At 57.3% G+C, this 7,500-nt stretch overlaps 1 non-coding gene across 1 annotated transcript; it reads left to right on the top strand.

Annotated features, from left to right (window-relative positions):
- Positions 1-1,015: 1,015 nt before the first annotated feature.
- Positions 1,016-1,169, top strand: LOC147087882 (5.8S ribosomal RNA). Its single transcript, XR_015075482.1, has one exon. It is a non-coding gene; the product is annotated as a 5.8S ribosomal RNA (ribosomal RNA).
- The last annotated feature ends 6,331 nt before the right edge of the window (positions 1,170-7,500 follow it).

Genomic DNA, 7,500 nt, shown 5'->3' with positions numbered 1-7,500 from the left:
TTCTGATGCCTACTGACGCCTCCGCCTCATGTCTTTGCTGTTCATTGGCTTCCACCTGTGTGACCTTGGCCTGCGTCCCTTCTTTCGACTTCCGTCTCTTCCAGTCTGTGCATCATCTCTTACCTTGTGCCGAGCTTATCTCTCAACCTCTCTCTCTCACACACGCAAGCTCTGCTGCTCCCCTCTTCTCGTCCGGATCGGACAACAATGGACTTTGCCACCATCTTGCAAGCATTAACACCGCAGTCGAATTGAAAGGAGCTTCTGCGGGCTCGCATGCTGCCTGGTGGCTCGTCGTCGGGACCTCGGCGAACGGCCACTGTGAGCTCTGCTGGGGTTTGAACCGGTGATGCAGGCCCGGCTTTCTTTTCCCCCCGTAGTGCAACTTTGGTCGATCTAGTCACTCTCCCTTTACTGGTACAGGGTACCTAGACGCTTCTCCACTCTGGCTCCCGTGACCTGTTTGGGGGGCGGCGGTTTAAAGACTCGAGTGTCTGCTTGTCGGTGTCGAGAGCTTGTAGCAGCCAGCAGCAAGCAAGCAGCAGCAGCAGCAGCAGCCAAGTTCAAAGTTCGAGAGAATGGACCTGCCCGTCCACACGGATTTCTACCCCCCACAGTGGGGTGTTTTCACGCGGTCGGCTTGTACCCCACTCAGTTCGTTTTTCTGGCCTTGCTGTCTACTGTCATGTTTGTTTGTCTTGTCTGTCTGCCTGTCACTCTCTCTCTCTTCTCCCGGCAATCGGTGGCAGCAGAGACCCTGCCTCTGTTGGCCGTGGTGCGTGTCGGACGGTGGGCTCAGGCGTTTGAACCGATGCGTGTCGCCTCGCGAGCGCCCTGACAACAAAATCTCGGTGAAACCCTTGTCATTTGATGATCGACTGATGCATACCTCCGGGCCGTGCCAAGGATGGGGCTTCTACCAACCCTCTATGCGTGGGCATAGAGGGAGAGAAGCGTTGGGCAGTCCGGGCTTGGGACCCTCTGGGGAAAAAACACCAAGCCGAAAAAAACGTACAACTCTTAGCGGTGGATCACTCGGCTCATGCGTCGATGAAGAACGCAGCTAGCTGCGAGAAGTAATGTGAATTGCAGGACACATTGATCATCGACACTTTGAACGCACTTTGCGGCCCCGGGTTCGTCCCGGGGCAACGCCTGTCTGAGGGTCGCTTGACCATCAATCGCACTTGCCTTGCCATCGGGTGAGGTGAGAGCGCGGCTGGGGTGTCACAGAGGCCTAGTCCTCTTTGTCCCCCTAAGTGCAGACCTAGAGTTTCTCCCCCAATGGAGAGTTTGACCCGTGCTGTTTGGGAATGTTATGTTCATCGTCTCCTCAGGGAACGTCGGCACCGGTAGAGGCCAGCTTTTTCCAGCACGGCTGTCGTTGGGTTGCAAAAACGATTGACCGTGTCGGTGTTGGGACTGTTGAGCCTCTCCCTAGGCAGGGTTGTCTCTCTGAGCGTTGGATAGAGAGCGAGAGAGCATACAGAGAGAAGACGTTGGCAGCTAAAGAGGTGAGGTCGTTGTCTTTGGCTGCAGTTTTGTTGGTTTGGAGCGGGGAACAGCTTGATGTAGTGACGGGCCCCTTGATGTGCTGTGTGCTGGCTTTTTGCGTTTGGTAGGTGGCAGTTTGCTAAGAGAACCCTTGCGGTGCTCCTTTGTGTTGCGCTGGACCCTAATGTCCTTCCACACATTTGACCCGTTTTGGCTCTAAGCACTCTCGCTGACTTGCTGAGCATTCGCCTAAGTCAGTCCCGTATGTCTTGACCCCTGTCGCTGCAGGCCTGCTTTTCTTCCAAAAACACTCCACTCAAGCATAGATGCTGGCCAGCCATTGCTTCTGGACTTTTCCTCGGAATGCTACGTGTTTCCCTCGTTCTCTTTTCTTTTTATTCTCGCTAAATCGGGGACTCTGGAGCAGTGTGAGCCGAGCCCGGTGTCTCCAGCATACACACTTGATCAGGCATGCCTGCATGCTGCATGCACACGCACGCTATTGTCGTCCGCTCGGATTAACCTCGCCGGCGGGGCTGGTTTTGTGAGGACGTGGTGGTGGTGGTGGTGGTGTTGCTTGCTTGCTTGTTTGCTGCTGTGGCTTGTTGTTGTTATGCTTGCAGATAATGCCAGCTGGCGCCAGTATGCTATTCTGCCTACGACCTCAGATCAGACGTGACAACCCGCTGAATTTAAGCATATTACTAAGCGGAGGAAAAGAAACTAACAAGGATTCCCCTAGTAACTGCGAGTGAAGAGGGAAGAGCCCAGCGCCGAATCCCCGCTCGCCTGGCGGGCGTGGGAAATGTGGCGGATAGAAGACCTCTTTCTCTGACGACGCTCCGGGGCCCAAGTCCTTCTGATCGAGGCTTAGCCTGTGGATGGTGTGAGGCCGGTAGCAGCCCCCGGCTAGTCAGGATGGAGTCTTCTTGGAGTCGGGTTGCTTGTGAATGCAGCCCAAAGCGGGTGGTGAACTCCATCTAAGGCTAAATACTGGCACGAGACCGATAGTCAACAAGTACCGTAAGGGAAAGTTGAAAAGAACTTTGAAGAGAGAGTTCAAGAGGGCGTGAAACCTTTAAGAGGTAAACGGGTGGGGTCCGCGCAGCCTGCCCGGAGGATTCAACTCGGCGGTGAGGTCGGTCGCGTGGGGCATAGCAGATCTCCTGCGTGGGACCGCGTCCTGCGTGGGCTCAGCCGCCGCCGGGCGCATTTCCTCCGTCGGTGGTGCGCCGCGACCGTCTCTGGGTCGGCTGGGAAGGTGGGAGGGAATGTGACTCGTCGCTCCGGCGGCGAGTGTTATAGCCCCCCGGCAGCAGCCTCGCCGTTTCCCGGGGTCGAGGGAAGTGACCGCTGCCGCGCCTTCCCCCTCATGAGTGGGGGGGACGGGCTCCCCGTGCTCCCGGCGTGACTGTCAACCTGGGCGGACTGGCCTCAGTGCGCCCTGACCGCGTCGCGCCGCCGAGTCGGACGAGCCACGAGCGGGCACCAGGGGTCCGCGGCGATGTCGGTGACCCACCCGACCCGTCTTGAAACATGGACCAAGGAGTCTAACACGTGCGCGAGTCAAAGGGTGTCCTAAAACCCCAGGGCGCAATGAAAGTGAAGGTCAGTGCGGGTCGACCGAGGTGGGATCCCGCCGCCCCGCGCGGCGGGCACACCACCCGCCCGTCTCACCCATTCCGGCGGGGAGGTGGAGCACGAGCGTACGTGATGGTACCCGAAAGATGGTGAACTATGCCTGGGCAGGGCGAAGCCAGAGGAAACGCTGGTGGAGGTCCGTAGTGGTCCTGACGTGCAAATCGGTCGTCCGACCTTGGTATAGGGGCGAAAGACTAATCGAACCATCTAGTAGCTGGTTCCCTCCGAAGTTTCCTTCAGGATAGCTGGTGCTCGTCCACACGCAGTTTTATCTGGTGTGGTAAACCACTGTAGTTCACTGTGTTCACTGTTGTTGTTGTTGTCGTTCACTCTTGTTTCACTGTTGTGCCTGACTATGCCTCAGCTGACTCCGCCCCTGGGCTACCGAGTATAAGAGCGGCCGCATGGCAGCTCCTGACATTCGGTCGTCCACTAGAGGCATAGTCCTGATCTGTCTGAAGTGCAATTCAGTAGTTAATAAAAGCCTGTCGTTCTGAACTCTGCTCAGCCTTTTATTAGAATTGATAGCGCATCAATTTTATTAACTACTGAAAAAAAAAACGATGCTGCAGATTCTTAAGATCAAGTGCCTGGAACTCGACCCGCAAGAACCGGACTCGACTGCTAAGTTCTCGCACTGGCTGCACTGTTTTGAGTCCTTTCTGACTGCATCCGGCGAGACCGTCGCCGCCGATGCCGACAAGCTCAGGGTGCTGAACTCTAAAGTAAACCACCGAGCTTTTGCCCTTATCCGGGACGCTACGAGCTACCAGGGGGCTATCGACATCTTGAAGGAGCAATACGCACGCCCGGTCAACTATGTTTACGCAAGACATCTCCTGGGGTCTCGCAAACAACAGCCCGGGGAACCCACAGAAGCATACATACGGGCGCTGAAGGAACTCGGCCGAGCCTGCGAATGCAAGCAAGTAACAGCCACGGAGCATACGGAGGAGCTCATCCGGGACGCCCTCGTGGTGGGCCTCAGGTCCACTCACACACGGCAGCGACTGCTGGAAAGTAGCGAGCTCGACCTGAAGAAGGCGATTTCACTCACCCTCTCGTTGGACGTAGCCCACCGGAACATGGAGGCCTACTCCCCGGACCGCACGGCCGCCTCATGGATGCCGCAGCCACCGCCACCTTGGGACGCGGCGCCGCCACGGGCCCTGGCCTCAACTGCTGCAGCGATGTCCCGCCCGAGCCAGAAATGTTATTTCTGTGGCCAAACCAAACACCCCAGGGCGCGCTGCCCTGCGAAAAACGCGGTCTGCTCTGCCTGCAGTAAAAAGGGACACTACGCTGGCGTCTGCAGAAGTCAGAAGACCCCTACCTCCAGCAGCGCCGCGTGCGATTCGTGGGAGCGGCCATCTTGCCTCCTTCCAGCCTCGTGGGGATCGGGATCGTCATGGGCGCCGCCATTTTGTCCTTCCTCCCCGACGCCGCCATCTTGTCCGCCATTCTGCCAACGGGCCCCCGACTCACCCACCGCCGCCTCACCGGGGTTCTACAGCGACGCTACCGACTCCACAGTGGCCTCCATCACGCTGGATCAATCCAGACCCCATCAGCTAGCCAGGTCCACGATGGACGTCCAGGTAAATGGCCGCACCACAACTTGCCTTTTTGATTCCGGGAGCACGGAGAGCTTCATACACCCTGATACAGTACGGCGCTATTCCCTCTCGGTCCGGCCAACGCGCCATCGGATCGCCATGGCCTCGAAATCCCACTCAGCAAACGTCGGCGGCTACTGCGTAGTGACCCTCTCGGTGAAGGGCTCCGCATATAACAATGTAAAGCTATTCGTCCTGCCACATCTCTGCGCTGCCGTTCTACTGGGGTTGGACTTTCATTGTCACTTTAAGAGTGTCACCTTGACATACGGTGGACCTCTTCCCCCACTCACTGTCTGCAACCAGCAGTTTTTAAATTGCCCGCCGCGCCCCACCTGTAGTCTCTCCACCCTCAAAATCACACCCCCCCCCTGTTCGCCAACCTCACCCGCGACTGCAAGCCTATCGCCACAAAGAGCAGGCGATACAGCACCGGGGACAGATCCTTCATAAGATCTGAGGTGACGCGGCTCCTGAAAGAGGGGATTATTGAGGATAGTACCAGCCCCTGGCGAGCCCAGGTGGTAGTCGTTAAGACTGGCAACAAGCAGCGCCTAGTCATCGACTACAGCCAGACTATCAACAAGTACACCCAGTTGGACGCATACCCTCTCCCCCGCATAGCCGACATGGTTAATAAGATAGCGCAATACCGCGTTTTCTCGACCATTGACCTCAAGGCAGCATACCACCAAATCCTTTTCCGCCCTGAGGACCGCCAGTACACAGCTTTCGAGGCAAACGGCCGCCTTTTTCACTTCCTCAGGGTTCCTTTTGGCGTCACCAACGGTGTCTCCGTCTTCCAGAGAGAGATGGACCGGATGGTCGACGAGAATGCGTTACAGGCCACGTTTCCCTACCTGGACAACGTGACCATCTGCGGCCATGACCTGCAGGACCATGACGCCAATCTTGATAAGTTCCTCTGCACGGCCCAACTCCTAAACCTCACGTACAACAAGGAAAAGTGCATATTCCGCACAGCCCGCCTCGCTATCCTTGGTTGCGTGGTGAAACACGGAGTCATCAGTCCTGACCCTGACCGGATGCGCCCGTTGATGGAACTTCCCCTGCCCCACTGTCTCAAGGCCCTCAAAAGGAGCCTGGGCTTCTTTTCCTATTACGCCCAGTGGGTCCCTCATTATGCGGACAAAGCCCGTCCACTTATCAAGTCCACTTCCTTCCCCCTGACGGCAGAGGCCCGCTTAGCCTTTCACCGTATAAAAGATGACATTGCCAAGGCCACCATGCACTCGGTAGACGAGTCCATCCCCTTCCAGGTGGAGAGCGATGCATCCGACTTTGCCCTGGCCGCTACCCTTAACCAGGCGGGAAGACCCGTGGCCTTCTTTTCACGAACCCTCCAGGGCTCCGAACTCAGACACTCCTCTGTGGAAAAAGAGGCCCAGGCCATTGTGGAGGCGGTGCGCCACTGGCGGCACTACCTGGCTGGAAAACGATTTACCCTGCTTACTGACCAGCGTTCAGTTGCTTTCATGTTCAACAACAAGCAGAGGGGTAAAATCAAAAATGACAAGATTTTGAGGTGGAGAATCGAACTTTCCACCTACAATTACGACATCTTGTACCGGCCAGGGAAACTCAACGAACCCTCAGACGCTCTATCGCGAGGCACATGCGCCACCGCGCAGATCGATAGACTACGGGGCCTCCACAACGACCTCTGCGACCCGGGGGTCACCAGGTTCTTCCATTTCATTAAGGGCCGCAACCTGCCTTACTCCATCGAGGAGGTCAGGACCATGACCAGGAGCTGCCCAGTCTGTGCAGAGTGCAAGCCGCGCTTCTATAGGCCTGACAGAGCAAACCTGATCAAGGCCACCCGCCCTTTTGAGCGCCTGAGTATCGACTTTAAAGGGCCCCTCCCCTCCTCTGACCGCAATGTGTACTTCCTCAACATAGTTCATGAGTACTCCCGTTTCCCTTTTGCCATCCCCTGCCCGGACATGACCACCGCTACGGTCATTAAATGCATGCACAACCTCTTTGCTCTGTTCGGTTTTCCCAGCTATATTCATAGCGACCGGGGCTCGTCCTTCATGAGCGACGAACTCCGTCAGTACCTGCTCATGAGAGGTATTGCCTCAAGCCGGACCACCAGCTACAACCCCCGGGGGAACGGACAGGTTGAAAGAGAGAACGCGACGGTCTGGAAGGCGGCCCTCCTAGCCTTAAAATCTAGGGGCCTTCCGACCTCCCGTTGGCAGGATGTCCTACCCGATGCGCTCCACTCCATCCGGTCGCTGCTGTATACAGCCACCAACGCAACCCCCCATGAGCGAATGTTTGTTTTTCCCTGGAGGTCCACATCTGGTAACTCACTACCACACTGGCTGACGTCCCCAGGGCCCGTCCTGCTGAGGAAGCATGTAAGGTCCCACAAAACGGCTCCCCTGGTAGAGAAGGTTCACCTCCTTCATGCCAACCCCCAGTACGCCTACGTGGCATACCCGGACGGGCGGGAGGATACAGTCTCCATTAGAGATCTGGCACCCTCGGGGTCCACTGACCCGCCACCATTGCCCCCCACCACGACCCCCTCCGACACGGCCCAAAATTCAGTAGACCCAATTCTCACCCCTGTCCATTCCACCTCAGTAGAGGGCATGCCGCGCCACCAGGACCAGCCGGAGCCCACTCGCCCACCCAACACCAAAGGGGACGATACGCCGGTGCTGGACCCCGCTCAAGACGCGTCGTGGGAAGCTGTACCATCACAACCGTCGCC

This window comes from Somniosus microcephalus, unplaced genomic scaffold, assembly GCF_052327205.1.
Source record: "Somniosus microcephalus isolate GS21.2 unplaced genomic scaffold, FLI_Smic_1.0 unresolved_chr5, whole genome shotgun sequence".
In the NCBI taxonomy this organism is placed as follows: domain Eukaryota; kingdom Metazoa; phylum Chordata; class Chondrichthyes; order Squaliformes; family Somniosidae; genus Somniosus; species Somniosus microcephalus.
This window is presented reverse-complemented; position numbering and strand designations above follow the sequence as displayed.